The sequence below is a fragment of the Ixodes scapularis genome, unplaced genomic scaffold (assembly GCF_016920785.2).
Source record: "Ixodes scapularis isolate PalLabHiFi unplaced genomic scaffold, ASM1692078v2 ptg002451l_1__unscaffolded, whole genome shotgun sequence".
In the NCBI taxonomy this organism is placed as follows: domain Eukaryota; kingdom Metazoa; phylum Arthropoda; class Arachnida; order Ixodida; family Ixodidae; genus Ixodes; species Ixodes scapularis.
The window spans coordinates 337,779-354,917 of record NW_024610246.1 but is presented as its reverse complement, the minus strand read 5'-3'; the positions used below and the strand labels follow the sequence as shown (position 1 = coordinate 354,917).

General features: G+C 45.7%; 1 pseudogene; it reads left to right on the top strand.

Moving 5' to 3' along the window:
• Window positions 1–11,954: 11,954 nt before the first annotated feature.
• On the top strand, window positions 11,955–15,401 carry LOC115326748 (annotated as a pseudogene).
• The last annotated feature ends 1,738 nt before the right edge of the window (window positions 15,402–17,139 follow it).

The window sequence follows — 17,139 nt, the reverse complement described above, 5'->3', positions numbered from 1 at the left end:
TATTTTACAAAGTAGTTCATTGCTGAAAGCATCCTTTGCACCCTGGAACTTATAATTTCTGGCAACATATAATGCACGCTACTTACCAAGCAAATTTTAGAACTTATTATCTTTTCGCTGATCATGTCAGCCGAGTACAAGAGCTTCCTCAAGCTGAACGTACACTTGCTGGTATGAAACGTTATGCCGGCTTGTTTTGCGGCTTGCAAAGTTGCTCAGAGGCGTTTGTTGTGCGCCTCTTTAGAAAATCTCCAGATAAGGATGTCATCAATATAAATTGAAACTTCCCGCGAAAATTTAGATAGGTCATTGAAATATATATATATATATATATATATATATATATATATATATATATATATATATATATATATATATATATATATATAAATATAACGTAAGTTGAGGAGCTCCAGGAAAGGCCTTTACTTCACCAAAGTTTCAAGCGGGGACCGCTCCTCAACTTTCGTTTCACGTCCAACCGGCCCGTTAAACCTTCTCACCGTGTATATATATATATATAACTTCGATTTCCAAAGCAATACCCAATGGAGGTCTGAGCAAATAGTGTGGTCCAAAGGGAGTTACAAAAGTTCATATATTCGAAGTAGCCTCGTCAAGGAGTTTGATGTGAACCAGAGTTTGCATCAAGACAACTGAAGCGTTTAGCGCCGGCAAATTCCGCATCGATGTCTTTACGTTTCGGTAAATGAAAGTGTTCCTTGTTTAGAGCTTGGCTGATTTGTATCTACACTGAGGCTCAGTTTGCCATCTTTGGTTCTAACAATAGATCTGTTAAGTTCGGCCAGAAAGTTCTTAGACAGTTCTCTCCTATTTCACAGAAGTGCAGGAGTGGTGCACCGGCGGCGCAGCACCAGGGGAGCCACCGCGCTAGGACTGGCGCCCGGAATGGATTACCGGGCGGAAGCGCAGGTTGTCGTCTACATCATTTGGATCTTTTTTCTCGACGCCACGCTGTGTGCTATATTGAATTCCTCGTGGTCTGATGAAACCATTCGCTCTTCTTTATCTTTAAAGTAGATGAACGAAATCTTTTCCGTGAATGAACCTTTAAACGAGCGTACTGAAAATGTCTTCTGCGCGCAATGAGGTTCTGTCTAAAGGCCACCCGCTTCTTAGCGTTTCCATAAGCGTTCGTGTCCTTCACATTTATTTAGATATACTAGATTTATTCAAGTTTCTTTTAGATTCGAATTTTGATGATAGGTTCGGAGCATCAGGATAATTTCTCCTCGGGAGTTACTAGTGGCAGCGCGCGGTAGCGATCACTTCAAAGACGAAAGCCTGATGGAATCGTCTCGACCAAAACATTTCTCGGCCGTAACTTTGACGTCAAGTTAAAGCGTTTATTTTGATTCTCAAGAAAGTTCCACGTGGAACTGCCAAGCTGATGCCGATTCTCGGCTTTTCTTTTTCTTCGGGAACGTTTGTGGGCGGTCACAGATATAGCGGGCAAAGTATGCAGTATTATGCGGAGCTACGGGGCATGCGAGTGCCAATGTACTAAATATCAGACGTCTGCAATGTATTAGGATTGTGAGCCTTAGTCTGCATACAAGAGCTACTGAAGCTGGAGGCTATCATGAACATGATACTCTTTAATGTCTTTTAAGAACAATATGAACAAAGGTACTGCGTAGCATCGAAAATAAATAATTTACCTGAGCCAGTGTTAAACTCAGCGCTTCACCCTGGTAGACAGATCTGTGCGAGTAGGTGCGTACAACGTTTTCAGAATATTATAATCGAGCAAATTTTCACCCTCGGTTAGGATCTGGATTTCGCGTCCACAACTAGCATAGTATTTTTATAAATAAGAAAAAAGGCAACCTCCGTCTCTGCCTTAGTGTCAGACACAGCAGATGTTTGAGCAAGTGCTCCGAGAAATGGCACCGCTGACAGAGACGAACGAGCAGCGCCGTCAGCTCTCGTCGTCTGCTTCTGCACGGATGCTGAACTGACTCTGGAGCCGGTGCAAATTTTTTAGAAACTGGGTGTGAGCTCGTTCAGAACTGGGATGAACCAAACCCGACAGTGCAGCGCCCTTGCAACAGCTGGTTAAATCGAATGCGCCAGCTCCTGCACTGCAAAACCTGTTCAGCCAGTTCAGGCGAATCAAACAGACCTAATGACAAGGGTACTCACCAAGTCCTTAGTTTAGTCAAATTCTTTGATGATTCTTCTAGCTTCCATGTCTTGGAGCTCCACCGGCAGGGGTTTTCGTAGCGCCTCTGCTACATGTGGAGCTTGGTAGATCGTTAGAACAGCGTCTTTGCGGAGAGTTATGCGTTATGGACACTGTAGGCCTCCTATGCCCCTGAAAATGCTCAAGGAAGGCGCTGACGACTTTTTTTTGTCATTGCTAATTGTGTAGAACATTCTTGGCATCAAAAAGGGTTCTTCATGAAGGTGCAGTGAATACCCATTACATTCCGTGAATATCGCACATTCACCGCTGTCCACGCGCGAAAGCGACCTTTGGCGCTACGGTCACGGCCTTACCGAAAAATGCAATTCTGTGTACGGTTGTTGCGTATCGAGCGAGACGAAGCACCCCGAGAGGGTTCGCGGAAAGCTCACTAGCATTACTAACCTTTTCCTACTCGAGGATGCTTCCGTGTAGATGCAACGAAGTCCTGGGCTTGCTGAAGCGCATTAGAAGATGCCTTGTTGCATGGCGCGCTCGCACACAACACCGCGTACACCACAGACGCAAATAATGGTGTTGCTGGTTGGAAGGCAGCACTTACGTGGGGAAAAGATCGCGGCGTGCTCGACCAGTTTAGACAAAAGGTTCTTGACAAGGACCGAGAGGAGTACAGGAGTATGCGGCGCGTCAGCCGGGAAACGATTCTGCACGACTAAAGAAACCAGCGAACGTATAGTGCGCAATTACACCCGTAACGAAAAACACAGTATAACTCTTCGCTATCTGGACTATGGAACTGGAAATCTATCTAGATTCTACCTGTATTGCATGTTTTAAGAAATTATAATGTTGTCTGGTAAGTGGGTTTCAGGTTTCCAGAAACATAATTCCAGTTCTATAATCCAGATAGTGAAAAGTTATCTGGGGCATACGATAGGGACGCTATCACTATTTTGCTCTACCGAGAACAAAAATCGTTGTCTATAGCCACATTAAACGCTTCTTCATTCAGTCCCACGAAAGAAAAAAAAAAAAGCTCGAGGTACACCTAAGCATATCTTCTGAATCGTGAATGAGAAAGCATGCAAGCCGCTCGTCCGCTCCCTTTGTCGTCTGCTCAGTGCTAACGCGCGCGCGCTTCGGGATCTCGGAGGCCATGTCGCAGCAACCAATGGGAGCCCCGTCGACGTGCGCCAGCCAATGAAACAAAAGAAGAATCGCTCCTATTGGGATCGCGACCAAAACTAGGAGCCGTTTTCGGGCTTCAAACCGATGACGTCATCTCGCTCCCTATGACAGTTAATGCTTTTGCATTAAAAACTTGCGAGTGAAAAAATGAAAACCGTTTACAAATCCCTGTAACGCCGAATCGGAGCGCAGCTCTTGAGGAGGAGTAGGGAAGGGTACTGAGGGGGGTCACGTCACCTGCGGGTAGTCACGTGACCCCGGGGTCACGTGATCTCGGGGGGGGGGGGGTGTCACGCGACCTCGGAGGGGGGGTCACGTTACCTGGGGAGGGTGTCACGTGACCTCGGGGGGGGGGGGGTGGTCACGTGACCCCCCCCCCCCCGGTTACGCCGACGCCGACGGCGACGCCGACGCCGCTCAGGCTGGAAACGGGCCCCTAAGAGCTGCGCTCTAAAAGCGCTTGGCTATTTCATTCAGCGAGTCCTCGGTGGAAGCGGGGGATCTCCGGGATCGCTTTAGTGCTGTTCACGTGATATGCAAAATCTGCGGATCGAAAACTGTGATTCGGTTCGGTTTTTTTTTATCTGCCACATTTAAAGACTATATACTTTGTTTCACCATATAGCAACAGACGCAGCAGACACTACGAGCTGATGGGACCAACCAGGCAGCGTCATAGCGCGCCCACCATGGTGTTCGTCATTTTTCTCTACGTGTCCCATCATCGCTGAACTATACTTCGTTTCAGCTTCGGTCCGAGCGCGGCCGATGTTATGAGCCGGAGGGCCAATCAAAGAGCGAAAGAGGCACAACGTCATGGCGTGTGCTCTCTGCAGTTGATAGGACCAGCCGGTATTCGCCGTCTCTCTCTCTGCGCGCTCCTCCGCCGGCTAGTCCTATCAAGCGCAGAGAGAACGCCATGACGCTGCGCTTTTTGTGCTGTTTGATTGGCACTTCGGCTCATAACATCGGCCGCGCTCGGACCGAAGCTGAAACGAAGTATTGTCATGACAAGAAAGACCCAGTCACTTTTGCCGTGGCTTCTTCGATCCCATTTTGTCGTAACGCCGGCTGCGTCTGGACTCCAGTTGAAACGAAGTTTAGACGTTTGCAGGCACGGCATCTGGGCGCCGCTATCTTACGGATCGTGCTGGTAGACCGTCTGATAGTCACGCAGCGCTGACGCATACCTGGGGACTCAGAAAGGCCTGACTATCAGACGATCTACGCACACCAGCAGCAGGATCGCCGGCATCCAGAGGCGGTACTTGCAAACATCTATATGGGCACCACCCTAGGCGTCGAGTTTCGCAAGGCAACCAGCCAGGGCAGAGCCGTATGTGCAAAAGGTTTGGCTATTCATTGGGAAATATAGGAGACAAATGAGCAGGCGCCATGGGCTGAAAGCGGGGTGGGCGTGTTCCAGAGCGCCTTCTCAAATTCGAATGTGGCCAAACAGGAGCCGGGAATAACACCTTGGCGGTGGTCGCAAGAAACGTAATTAATAAGTGCGTCGGAGTAACCCTCGGTGACTGAAAATATGGTGCACCTGATGTTTCAATCACGGTAATCCAAGATCATTGTAGAAGAGCGCAACTAGCGGGACGATCGACATACGAAGCACGCCAGGCGCAGAGTTGCGGGAATCTGCCGTCCCAGCGGCACATTGGTTTCTTACATCCTTCTGCATGACCATAATTGAAACATCACGTGCACCCTGTCTCCTACCCTGAATTGTTACATTTAACTCTTGCGCGCTTATTAAAACCATATACCTATCATTAAAACTGTTTCTCGCTACCACCGATAGTTTTTTTTTTAGGCTTCTGGTTGGCCAAGAGATATCAAGCCCTCTTTCTGCGTCTGGTGCACGCCCTGGCTCTGCCAGCGCCTTCCATTTACCAAACTCTCTCTATACATAACTCTGAGCTAGAGGGATAAGCTCTATCACGATAAAGATATCGATTGAATGCCGTGTATGTGGCACGTGAGCTTTCAGAGTAGTACCGGGACGTCTATGGCCAATAGTCGCATTATGCGTTAACAGCGCTGGGATAAATGGAAGGGCTAGTAATGTTTGCTGCGGTGCATTGCATTGTGAATGTAATTACCTTCAGCGTGAACCATTTAATCTGTGACGTAGTTCATAGAAAGCGTATAGCGACGATATATATTTCTCAATGTGTTTGAATGAGCAACAATATACATATATTACACAGCAGGAACAAAGCTTTACTTATAGTATATATCTGCCCTATTCAAAAGTACGGCAAAAACGTCCAGTGACAACCGGTGAACACTGGCCAAGTTTCACCTGTTTTCACCCGAAACCAGCGTAGGTTACCAGTCTTTGCTGGAATATTTGCCGGCAAACAGATTTCGCTGGAACTTCACCGGCAGCGGGTTCCCAGATTTTGCTGGAATGTCAACGGCAGCCACTTTCGTCCACCAGTCTACACGTTTTTGCTCAAAATGTTACCGGAAACGAGTAACTCGTTTTCCCGTTTACCGAGCTTCACTGGAAGCCGACGCGAGTTGAGGGGGAAGCCTAGACTAACCGGGGACTGTGTGTGTAATTATGGTGCCTAAAACGCACCAAGGACGAGTCCCCACGCACCCTCTCTTTCTCACGTTCGGTTCGTGGGGAAAATGAAAGGGGGTCTTTTTTCTCTTTTGAAGAAAACCGGTTTCTTTTTCCGTCAACGAGCAGCAGCCCCGGACGGATGCTCAGTGTAGGCTTCCCGTTCCATCTTTGCGACCTGTATCTTTCAGAGCAGCTGGGTGCGCGGATAAAATAAAAAGTATTTCAGTGACCTGTTTCTTACGCCTCTTTATCCGTCCGGTTTCAGAAGCATCCAGTGAGCTAAAAAGACGCCGGAGACGTGTACCCATTATTTCTCAACGGCGGCGCATGTTCCTTCAGTTCGTTCGTGGTTTTCGCTAAGTGTGCTAGTGATAGTGTTTACGCGTCTGCGTGGTGCATCCGCGGCGACGGGTTTCAGTGACGACACCATGACTGTGCCCATGATTTATTTTCAACAGCGGCGGATGTTGGTGAGCGTTCGTGGTTTCCGCTAAGCGTGCTACTGACAGTATGTGTGTATGTGTCCGTGTGGTGCGTCTGCTCGGTTTTATTAGTTGAACTACCGTACATCTAGGAATTTACCCAGTGGCATTGTGGGTACGTTGAAGGATATGCTTTGCGACAAAGAACTAGATCGGTTATTCCTATTTGGTATTATTGCTTTTGTCTACATCTGTGCAAATTGTTTCGCTGGTTTCGACCCTGTGAAATAAAGACATGGAACTTTCAGGCCTATATAGAGTAACCGCGTTTCAATTGTTACCGAATCGTACAGCATCTGGTTAAAGCATCTGGTTCTGGTACAGCAACGTCCGAAAAAAAAAAAAACACGGTAAGTTTTAATAAATTGCGGCAAATCCGGTGACTTCCAGTAAATTCCGGCTTTACTGGAAGTGAAAAGAGCCCCATAATTTAGTAACATAGATTTTTTACTGGAAAAGAAATTTCGGTAGAAAATCTGGTGACATTTCGGTAATACAATCCGGTGACATGTTAGTAAAAAATCTGTCGACATTCCAGTAAATTCCGGCTTTACTGGAAGTGAAAAGAGTCTCATAATCCAGTAAGATAATGTTTTACTGAAAATGAAATTCCGGAAAAAAATATTTTATAATAGGGTATTCAAGCTGCTGCTTCTTCAGCTTCGCGGACTTAAAAAGAGCCCATAAAAGCTACAGTGATGCTGTCAGTACAGGTTTGTTATAGGGCTAGGGGGGTATAATATAGGAACATAATAGTCATGACTAGTGCGATAATTATCAAGAATGTTTTAATTCACTCTATAATTATGAAAACTAAGCATATGGAATCTATTAGTATATTTGTAGATCTAATATTTATATGATCTAAGCAGGAAGAGATGAGGTTCCCATTTAACACTTCTCGGGTAGGACTGTTAATGGTAGGCACTATCCCGAATACAGCAAGTAGTGATAGATAATCAAAACCAAGTGATTTGGATGTCTTGAAGATGTCAATGTTTATATCTCGTACCAAAAGTAACTGGGCTTCGTTAGATAGTTTTCCTAGACTTTCTCTTAGCTCCTCTAAGAGTATGTGCAGTTCGGCGATGGAGGTCGATAGAGTGCTAGCAAGCAAACTGTGTGTTTAGAATTGCAAACACTAAACATCAAGCTTTCTGAGTGGTTAAATAGTATATCAGTTTTAGTTATCATCCACGTGTCTTTTATAAACACACCAATTCCGCCTCCTCGAGTAGATGAACGAGTATAAAAGAAGTTTCGAAATCTTTTCAGTTTAAACTGAGACAGATTATCAGCGCTGACATTTATTTCGGTTAACACAATTCCATCAATATGGTCACATACTTCATCAACAACAATCTTAAATTCTTACCAGTATTTTCGAATACTGCAAATATTGACGTATAAAACTGTGAAAGACTCGGAGGAAGCCGAAGGAAATGATTCATTAAACGAAAGGAAATTTGCGTGCTGTAAAAACCTAGCCATGCCGTCTGTGCTATGAGGTCCAGGTCACATTTCTGTTGAATTCGTACACGAGGAGAGCCCACTTCTTTTCTGGCGAATATTCTTGCATTCTTTACCTATACAAATTTGTAGCTACCCTCTCGTGCACGAGAGCAAGCTAGACAGAAAAGTTCGTTGTAAGTCTTTGTTGAGCTATCATTGAAATACAGCCTTTCTGGTGGGCTGTCACGTGACAATAGCCTGAGCTTACCACGTGCCTGCATTCATCTGTCTTTAGTGGTGACGGATGCAAACTTCACCAGAATACTACAGAAATCTGTAGTAAATATACAGAAGCTCGCGAATCACTACTTTATTGCTTGTAAATGCGTTTTTCATTAAAGAATAGCTCATAACTTTGAGAGCACGTTTCGTTTGGAGAGACATGATTTTGGTACTTTCGATCGGTTCATTAAGAACTATGACTGGAGCAAATTTGTATCCTCCGTTAATAGCATGAACATGTATCCTGCGTTTGTGGACATCATTAGAAAATTTCGGAACTTATCGACAACGATTGTGCACGTTCGAAAATGTAGACGTTCAATGCCCTGGCTTACATCAGATATCCTTGCAGCTATGACTCGTAAAGAACAATTATGGAAAAGATTTCGGCGCTCTCCCAACAGCATTAATCTTGAAATAGAATGTAAAATACAAAGAAATCTGGTTAATGTTCTAATTAGATCAGCAAAAAGTAACTATTATGCTAAAAAGATTTCTGACGCTCGTTCTGACTCTAAAAAAAACTTGGTCGATTGCAAACGAGCTTCGAGGTCACATGCAGACGAGTGTGACTGAATCATTAAAAATGCATTTCGGAATCGTCTTAACATCTACTGTCAATGCCTTTAATGATTTTTTGTGTAAACTCACTCACGCTCTCCTCTAATGATGATGATGTACTAACCTCCCACATTCCGTTTACCTCTGAATCCGCTTTTCTTCCAACTTTTTCAGAATCAGATTTACGGTCATATCTGTTTGGTTTCAAACGCTCTAGGTCGGCGGGTGTTGTTGGCCTGACAGTTCGTAAATTATGTCGAAATTATGACTCCCAGAAAAACGTTCTCCTTGTTCTTATAAATAATATCGTACAAACTGCTCATGTACCTGATGACTTAAAGCAGGCCTTGGCTGTTCCTCTCTTCAAGGGTGGTGCACCAAGCAAAGTTTCTTCATACAGGCCTATTTCAATGTTGTCTTGAATTTCCCAGGTATTAGAGAAAGATGTTTTTTTTCTTTAGTCCGGGGTCCTTGAGAAGTACAACATAATCTCGCCGCATCAATACGGGTTCGTAGCTGGTCGCAATACCACTCATCTTCTTGAGACTTTTTCTGACATGTTACACTCGCCTTTTGACAACAACATGTATACGTGCGCCATCTTCATTGATGTCGCCAAGGCATTTGATACCGTTAACCACACCATCCTTTTAGACAAGCTTCATAGGGTGGGCTTTCGTGGTCCGTTCCATGATTTACTAAAACGTTTTCGCACGAATCGTTCCCAAGTTGGATCAAGAGATAACGTCCGCAGTTCTCATGCTTCCTTAACCTCCGGTGTTCCACAGGGCTCCATTTTGTCTCCACTATTATTTAACATTTTTGTAAACGATATTTCAACAGTAATGACAACTTCCAATTTATTGCAATACGCGGATGACACTCTCATATTCTCACAGCATCTTATATACCAGCGTGCAATAGAAATGCTCCAAGCCGATGTAACTAAAATAATGGACTGGTTCTTAGCAAATAAGCTTCGTGTAAATGCTTCCAAAACCAAGCTGATATGCTTTCACAATCCGTTAAAAAAATGTAAGTTTGACTTCTCTACTGTTTCTACATAACTACAGCTGCTCATGTGATAATTGTTAGCCTATTGAGTATGTTGACTCAGTGAAATACCTAGGCCTTAACTTTGACTGTGATCTTTTGTGGAACACACACATGTCTTATATATGCCAACGATAGAGAAATGTTTCGTGTTTGCTTTACCATGTAAAAGGATTTCTACCATTGTCACTTAAAAAAGCATTACGCACGCGTTAGCCTACAGCATACTCAGATACGGCATCACTGTATTTTTTAACTGTCCTCAGTTCTGGCATCTGAGAGTTGATCGTACTCTAAAAGTAATTTTGAAAAGTGTCGCATATACCAAAGACTTTCTATCCTGTGATAACTTGTTTGCCTCGCTCGAGTTACCTTGTTTTCACTCACTTTTTCTCCAAACTGTTATCTGGCGACATTTCTGGGGAAGTGAGTTCAAGGTGTCATCAAGTCCACATCGTGATCTGAGATCTGCTCCGCGTTTTCAAACTCCACGGGTAAGGAGTCATTATGGTGAAAGTATTCGCTCATTCTATGTCCCGAAAATATTTAATGAAGTCCCAGATTCTTTGCTTCTCCTTACTTCAAACAAGACATTAAAGAAATTTCTGAGGAGCTCGTTCTCCGACGTATATAGACAGTGAACTTAACTGCATTTAACTCTTCTTACTTTGTTCTCACTTATCGCATATTCCCTCGTGTCATTCTTTTTTCTTTTTTTTTACTAAAGCACTTATTTTTTTTATTTTTATTTTTGGACACACAAAGTGACTAGTGGATGTATTGTGTGAAATTTGTTATTTGTTTCTATGTATTATGTTTTTTTTTTTCTGAACACACCCTGAGTGAATTTGCCTGACTCAGCAAGATCCATTCGTGTCTTCTAGGTGATATTTCTTGTTGCATTTTTGCGTGATTTCGTGCGCGAAAGTTTGTGGCATTCAGTGATTTGTTTTATGACTCATCTTTATGCTACACGCAAACAAGACTAAACACCAACTCTTTTCGCCTGTACTCTGATGAAACATTGAATGTGTTTTTTTTTTCTATGTTCAGGTAATGTGGGTCCGTGCGAATATCCGGTCTGCCACACCAAATGCTGGATCTGGTTCCACAAGCCTCTGCTGCTTTGACCAGACCCGAAACTCAAGGGGTTATATTTGCAATGTTGAATAAAAGTTTATTATAAATATCATTATTATTAGTTGTAGTAGTAGTACTAGTAGTAGCTTGCAGAGTGTCATAAACAACCACAAAAGTAGTAGTACGCAGGTTCGTTTGGCGCGCTTTGTTTTCTTTTTTGTTTTTTGTGTTCTGAAAATGGGTATGCGTTTGAAGCCCTCGCTCGACATATTTTTTTGTTTTTAATCATCCGTGTTTTTGCACCAATAGCCTTGCGCCTACTGCCCAAGTTGCGACTTAAGTTTTTTTTTTTTTTTTTTTTTTTTAACAACGCTTAGCCAATATCTAAATGGAAACTTGCGCTCAGTGTTGACGATTTAAAAATAAATTAACAAGTCTTAACTAATTATTCGGCTTATCGTGACATTTTGCCACCCTGTATACAAACCGCAGTATATTTCACGGCTCAATAAAAAGAAATGGAAGCCGTTTACAACTCCCTGTAACGCCGAATTAGAGCGCAGCTCTTGTGGAGGAGGAGGAAAGGGTACTGAGGGAAGCATATACCACCTCCTCCCTTCTCCTCACCTCCTCATCCTGTCTGCTACTCCTCCATCCTAGCGGCGTCGCAGTCGCCTCACGACGGTCACATTACCTCACGGGGGTCACCTGACGTCACTTGGGTCATGTGACCTCACGGCGTCAATGACCCCTGTGAGGTCACGTGACGACGACGATGACGTCATCAAGATGACGACGACGTCATCAGTGACATCATCGGGATGATGACGATGACGATGAGGCTGACGTCTGATGACCTCATCACGATGACGTCACTGATGACGTCATCGGTGTCGTGTTCGTGATGATGACGATGACAATGAGGATGGCGTTATCGTGATGACGTCATCAATGACATCGCTGATGACGTCATCAGTGACGGCATTGCGATTATGACGATGACAATGAGGATGACGTCATCGTGATGACGTCACCAGAATGACGTCACGCGTCCCAGAGTGGGCGCGGCGAAAATGCTACGACAATAACGCCTAATGGCGAATTCGCGTGGTCAATCTCCGGCAACTTTTTTTGCCGGACGCCCGGCAACAGCGTTCGCGTGGTCGGGATCCGGCGGGCGCGCATCGTTCGGGTGGCGGTTCATCGGCAAGCGCCGGCAACTTTCCGGCGCTTTTTTCGCCCGAGCTCCAAACGACCGGGCCAGCGGGCGACCAGTCGATATCCGGTGGCGTCGGTGTCGTCACATCCGAATTTGTCGAGGAGAAAACGAAACTGATCTGAAGTCACTCGGAATGCAATGCTTAAGCCAACGCGAATCGTTGAGCGAGCCATCGCGCCACCGCGTCCATGACCGCGTGACCGCGTCACACCGAGGGCAAAATGGAGGACATGGAAGTAGATGACCGCTTGCCATTTCCCCCTTTTTCCATCGTAGACGCGCACGCCATCGCCAGTTTGTTGTTTATATACCCTGAGTCGGATCGGAGCGGCAGGGACGACATAGAGGAGGATATTCTTCTGTTTCAAACAGCTTTTTGTTTGATGTTTTCGGTTCCCGAGCCGAGGCCAAAAATCGAGGGCTACATCGAGACCGTCGTCTCCAGGTACAGCGACGAGGAGGTATGTTATAAAGTAGTGCGAGTTCTAGGGGCACGTTGCTAACAAATATCTTTTCACCGTAGTTCCGACGGAACTTCAGGCTTCACAGGAGTACCTGCGAGAAATTGATTGCCGACTTCGCGGCATCAACTGCATACCCTGACAGGTCAACTCACGGAGGAACACCGCAGAAGACGCCTGAGCATCACATTCTCGTCTTCCTATGGTAAGTCCTAATACTGTGCATCTTTTCCGATCAAGCTAATCCCCAAACCAGGAATGCAGCAGGGGGTGCCACTCTTACGGAAATTGATTAATTAGCAATGCCACTTGTAGATAAGTTATATGCTGTGTGCGAAAGCGACCTCGCTGCCGTTCTACAGCGATGACGTCCCCACTGTTGCGAGCCTTATGCCGGGATACTGCAATTAGCGAATTGGGGACGTAGCTTTTGCTGTTTGCCAAGTTATATTGAAGCAAAGTTTAGTTCCCTGAATTAGATTATTTTTGCATGTTGTTGAATCGGTGTACTTAACAAAAACACTCACTGTTGTACAGTATGAAGAATATTGATCTGTATTCTGTGCGTTTCCTTGTCAGGTATGCTGGCAACAAAACGTCCATCCGAGATGTAGCTGGACGCTTTGGAGTGAGTGAGAGCACGTGCCACGCTATGATAACACGAGTGATGACGCATCTATGCCAGATCGCCTACAGGGTTATCAGATTTCCATCTGACCTCGACAAGCTCTCCAGCGATTTTGAGCAGGTATGGTTCCTTCGTCTTCACGGATCAAAGGTATTTGCTCAGATGACCTCGATTGGGGCCTTCCCCCAGGTTGTCCTGGTTAGGCAGGGCAAAAGTGACACTTTGTTGTCCATGGTACTGCAGGTGGACGAAAGATGTACATGCAGGGCCAGAATTTTACAGAGCATGGCACTGGCGTTTGAACCGCATCAGCACGCTACCTATCAGTGCTGGCTCAAATGCATGGGCATCGCCTGCACATGCGGGTGTGCCGTCCAAGGGGGCCTCCTTTTTTGTGTTACCGTATGCTCAAGCGAAGTTCCTGTTCCCGTACATTTTTTAATGTGAAATATTCTTAGCCTAGTTCCTCAGGCATCGTGAGGCCCAAAAAACGAATGCAACCGAAAGTCTAACTGCTGATTGGTCAATGAGTAGAGGAGTATAGCCATATCCACCCACCTGCGCAGTTACTGTCGATGCTGATTGGCCCCGTGCACTGGACAAGCCCACGTGCGAGTCACGAACGCACAGAACATAGGGCTCGTGCTGTAGCTCTTGGGGGTGGTTGGTGGCCGAGTGGGCTAACGCACACCAGCTCGGAGCACATGGAGCGAAAGCTCGCGCTGCAGAACCCCCGACCCTGGTTTCAATCTCCACCCCTGCCCATTTCGATCTGGATGAGCATCGTACCGGCGTGTGGTCATGGACCACCACTGCGTGATGCACGTTTAAGGCCCCAGGCTAACGTTGTTACTGCACTGGCTAGATTCCTTATCTACAGCTGGGAGACTCGTCGCCTGTTGTGGCAGACCAAGTTCAAGGCTGTATAAGCATACACACTACCCAATTTTTTGCTGTAGCTTTGTCTTTGCTCGGAGCTCAAGTGAAACGAAGTATTATTTGGCGCCGAACGCAGCTGCATCAGTTGGAGTAATGTACCCAGATGTTTCACGTCAAACACTGATGAAGAACGCCGCCAACGCAGGCATCTGGCCGCTAAAGTCAGATGCGCGGCCCAATGACTCGCAGTACCAGCCGACGACCAAAAGTAGCGATGGCTTGAGCCACTGCACGGAGGTTGACGCATTTCAATGAAGAGACAAACCAAATGCATAAGCTGTGTCTTTAACAAAGAGCAAAGCCTCAAGGTTGAAAAGAAATGTATTGCAAATTGTCCCACAATTGTGTTGCTATGTGAAACGTTCTGGTTTAGCACTAGTGGCACTAATGATGCTTAACAATAAGGAAACAGTTAGCGTTAGGCCTAAACTTAAGCACTGCATCACAATAGTACTACTAGCGCTAAACCAGGACGTTTCATGTAGCAACACAATTGCGGGGCAATTTGCAATAATTTTTTTAATGTCGAAACAACCCAAAGAGGAAGCTCCGAATACAGCAGCAGACCCTCAATTGACCACCACTGTTTGCAGTGAGCTAATAACAAGCGACTGCCATTTTCTTTGAAATTGTGGTTATATGTTATGTTTCCTCTTTCAGGTCTCTGGCATGCCTGGAGTCATCGGATGTATCGACGGGTCATACATTTCCATCCGGTGCCCTGCAGACAAGATAAGGAGCACATACATCAACAGGCATGATATACTGTCCATCACGGTCCAAGGCATCTGTGACCACAAGAGACGCTTATTAGACGTGTCGGTAGGGTGCCCGAGCAAGATTCATGACGGGAGAGTTTTTAAGCTTTCGACTGTTTCCAAGCGCATCCCAACTCTTTGTGAAGGAGCAAAGTACCATCTCCTTGGGGACGCTGCATATCCATGCAGGGAGTACCTTGTTCCACCATAAAAGGACTATGGGAACCTCAGTCCCAAGCAGCATGCCTTCAACACGAAACTGAGCTCGACACGAGTGCTCATTGAGAACGCCTTTGGCATTCTTAAGAACAGGTTTCGGCAGCTGAAGGTCCTGGAGTTCATTTCTGTGGAAAGAATGTGCCAGTTTACCATGTCGTGCTGCGTTATCCACAATCTGTGTATTGACGGAGATGACCTCATGGACTCAGGGGCTCCCGAGCCAACCAAGCGCACAACTCCCTACGAAGACGAGGACGAGGTGGAGGCTGCGCTACGAGTCTTGGGGGAGAAGAAGCGCAGCGCACTCGTGAGGATGGTTTGCTGAAAAGGCAAACCGTCCTCACTTTATGCCTTGATCTCCCTCTTCCAGCAACTGAGTTAATGTGAGAAAAGCAGAAACTTTGGGACTTTTATTTTGTCTAGATTGGGCTATGTTCATGCTATGGGTGCAAAGTGCTGATCTTTCCTAACATATGCAAATGTAAGCACAACCAAACTACAGACATTTGCACCGAGACTTGCATATGTTGTAAAAGATTGGCACATTGCATCCGTAGTGCAAACATAGCCTTGCACTACACTACTCGTCAAGTGGTACTTCGGCTTCTCCTAATAGCCTTCGCAGCAGATTTGCGGTGGTCTTGTTGAGTTGCACAAGTTCTTTGTGTCTTCTCTCTCGCTGTTCTTCTTGTCGTTGTTCCCTGGCATCCCTGTTAGCGTTCATTTTATCCATTTTCTTAAAGAACTGAGCCAGCTCGGCCATCCTGGCACGGCTTGGCTGCAGGGATCGGGGTCGCTGCTCCCGCTCTGCACTCCTCCCATTGGTGATCGTTGCAGCCACACTCCCGCTGGTACTTGTTGCAGCCGCACTCCCGTTGGTGCTCGTTGCAGCCGCACTCCTGCTGGCACTCTGCGAGGCTGCTCTCCTTAGGTTCGATTGAGATGTTCCTCCATCATCTGGAGTGATTTCTGGCTGCAGGTTTTCCCGTGCTTCCTCGGCAGGAAGCTTTCTCCAGACCTCCTCAACATTCCATATAATCTGTGGCTGCACACTGTCGTCCACCGACCTTATTTGCTCAAGCTCCTGTTCAAAGGGCACAGGCCTCCTTGTGGCCCCTGATGTCCTGTTATTATCAATGGCTTTTTTTTCCGTTTCATAACGGTTCTGACACGCGCCTCACACTGTTCGGCGGTTTTGATTGTGCTCATGATGGTTTGGAGCTCATGTGCAATGGCAGAATACATCTTTTTTTGGTTAGCAAACCTCTTGAAGGGGCCTATTTCATTTTTAAATCTTACATACATATCCATCAGGAGCCTCGTTTGCCCATCAGTCCACTTGCAACCTGGAATAATTTTGTAGGGTTAGTACAAATGTAGTAGAAATTTATGTTTTGCACCTTTTTATGAATTATATGTTTAGCTGGGTCTTTAGGCAATTCCTCCCATGTATCTTGTGTACAAAGTTGAACAATAAAAAATGGTGTCTAATACACAAGGAACTAGAAGTGTGCTGCTACAGCAAATACAGTCGCTACCAAACGAGTCTACAGCCACAGCGATGAAATCGTCACGTGTGGTGCCTCGAATACGTCCGGAGAGAGTGACCGGGCTGTCCTTACCGTTCAATTTCCGGGATGTACACTGCGTGACCTGTTAGCTCACACACGACGTTGGTGCTTTTTTTCCCATTTTTACTTCGAAGTGGTATTAGTGGGCACCAAATTTACCGCTTACGTTGCTGCCACAAATGAGCCTTCTCACGACACCAGTAGTTTTTATGACACCCTTACGAATCCGACAGAAAAACAGCAAAAACCGGTGATTGCTTGTTCACACTAACAGTGTTGCCCTCTGTACAAGACACCTTTTTGCGGATGCTTCTGTGTGCAAAGGCTGGCGCGTAATGTAGTGAGATGTCCACATTAGAATGAACAATGTATTCCCACTAATATGCGCATATATTTTATTGACCATTTCTGGATCTTGCTTGTGCACACGTTTTCCACACCCACAGGTGCATGGAAAACGGGAGTCCTTTCGACGAAGATGTTTCCCGTCTT